This window comes from Otolemur garnettii, unplaced genomic scaffold (assembly GCF_000181295.1).
Source record: "Otolemur garnettii isolate 467f Iridium unplaced genomic scaffold, OtoGar3 scaffold00037, whole genome shotgun sequence".
Lineage (NCBI taxonomy): Eukaryota > Metazoa > Chordata > Mammalia > Primates > Galagidae > Otolemur > Otolemur garnettii.
The window spans coordinates 779,194-781,123 of NW_003852432.1; positions in this window are offsets into that span (position 1 = coordinate 779,194).

The following is a 1,930-nucleotide window of genomic DNA, read 5'->3' on the forward strand; positions in this document are numbered from 1 at the left end:
CCAGGAGTTGGAGGTTGCTGTGAGCTGTAATGCCATGGCACTCTACCCAGGGGGAAAGCTTGAGGCTCTGTCTCAAAAAAAAAAAAAAAAAATTGTTTTATCTTATACCAGGAGTAGGGAACCTGTGACCTTCTGATTTCAAGATCATTCTTTTTTTTTTTTTATAGTTTTTAGGCGGGGCTGGGTTTGAACCCACCACCTCTGGCATATGGGGCTGGTGCCCTACTCCTTTGAGCCACAGGTGCCGCCTCATGATCATTCTTTTTTAAGCACTTTGGTGGGCAAGAAAAGCTTCATCTTTCTCTGCTGCACCCCTTTTAATAAAAGGATTTGTTAAATAAAATTTGGATTCATTCAAAAGGCTGCACTTAAGGTCCAGGAAAGCCACAAGTCTCCATAAGGTTACAGGTTCCTCATCCCTCAATAGAGCCATTTTGAAATAAAAATCAAGATAAATGTGTATATTCAGAAATGGCTTGTGTTTGGTATGAGGTAATTATGTAATGAGCTGCTGGGTCCTTCTCCAGTTATATGGCCTATGGGAAGCAGAGATGGGTTAGAGCTGCAGTAAGAAGGATGCTAGAAGGTACTAGAATATGGGGGGAAAACAGTAACCATTTGGGAAGGCAGTACTTTCTTAGGGATTGGGAGAGGGAAAGTTCCCTTCCTGTGTCATTTTATAGCATGAAGAATTCTAAGCTATAATTTCACTTCTTAAAGAATGAAGGTCACACATACTCCACAACGAATGTAAACAGTTTTATTTAGAAACAGGTACCTGTTTGCATTGTACAATATAAAACTTGGTTTACACTCTATAAAAAATAACCAATATCCAAATTCAAGAGAGCTAGCATTCACAGAACACACAATATGGGTGTGTAGCTACTGTTCACCAGCCTCAGCCTTGATTTAAACCAAAAAACCCTCAAAACAAACAACAATTCCCTCCCCCCCCAAACTCAGGGGGAATGGTTAGGGGTTAAATTACAGTGCTTGCTGCTGAGTCCCCAGGATTTGGAATTGCCTTCTTGGCAGATTAAGTTTTGCTCAGTGTGTGATTTTAACACAAAGCCTGGGCTCTCTGCACCGAGTGAGCTTTAAGGCTCTCTTGCCACACAGTTTACAATGTGCCCTAACTAAGCCAGGGTTGGTAGCACTATCATCTCTGGTCTTCTTAACAATAAAAACGGGGAATCCGGAGGGCAACACATTTTCATCATCTTACACTGTGGTTAAACTTCAAAAGAGCATATTCGCTATCAAGAGCTCAATACAAAGGCTGAGGAGGAGTTACATGACACCTGGCTTTTTACTATAACAAGGAGCCCACCTCACATGATTGTGGAAGACTGTATACCTAGGTTCAGATTATGATAATCACCCAGCACCACCTGAATGTATTACCCAGAAAGACAGAGGAAATAATAAAGGTTATATATACATATATTTATCTTGGTAACCTGAGGGCTATAAACTTGGAATACAATACTTGGCAAAAGAGGTCTATCTGTAAGAAAGGGACCAAGAAGGACAGCGGTTGTGTTGCATAAAACATGGGTAAAAGTGGAGGGGGGAACAGAAGGTGGTTTCTTTAGCTCTTTCTACAACATCCCTGCCTTTCATGAGAACTGGCAACCAGTTGATCTGCCTTGGTGGGGGGGCGGGCAGCAGAGAGATGGGAGATGAGGGGATGGGGTCAAAGGCAGGAAGGGAGAGCAATGGTCCTCAAACCAAAGAGCCCTCTCTGCAGGTCCTCTCATCTCTGAGTGTGAGCGTAAGCTCCCCAGCGGACACAAAAAGAGGCCTGGTAGTAAGTGGTTTGCATTCTGAGGTATGAGGATCCCTGGTAAATTCAGCAGCATATGGTTTTTGGAAACCAGCCCACAAGATAAGAATACTGCAACCAAGTTTGTAACTAACACTGCTA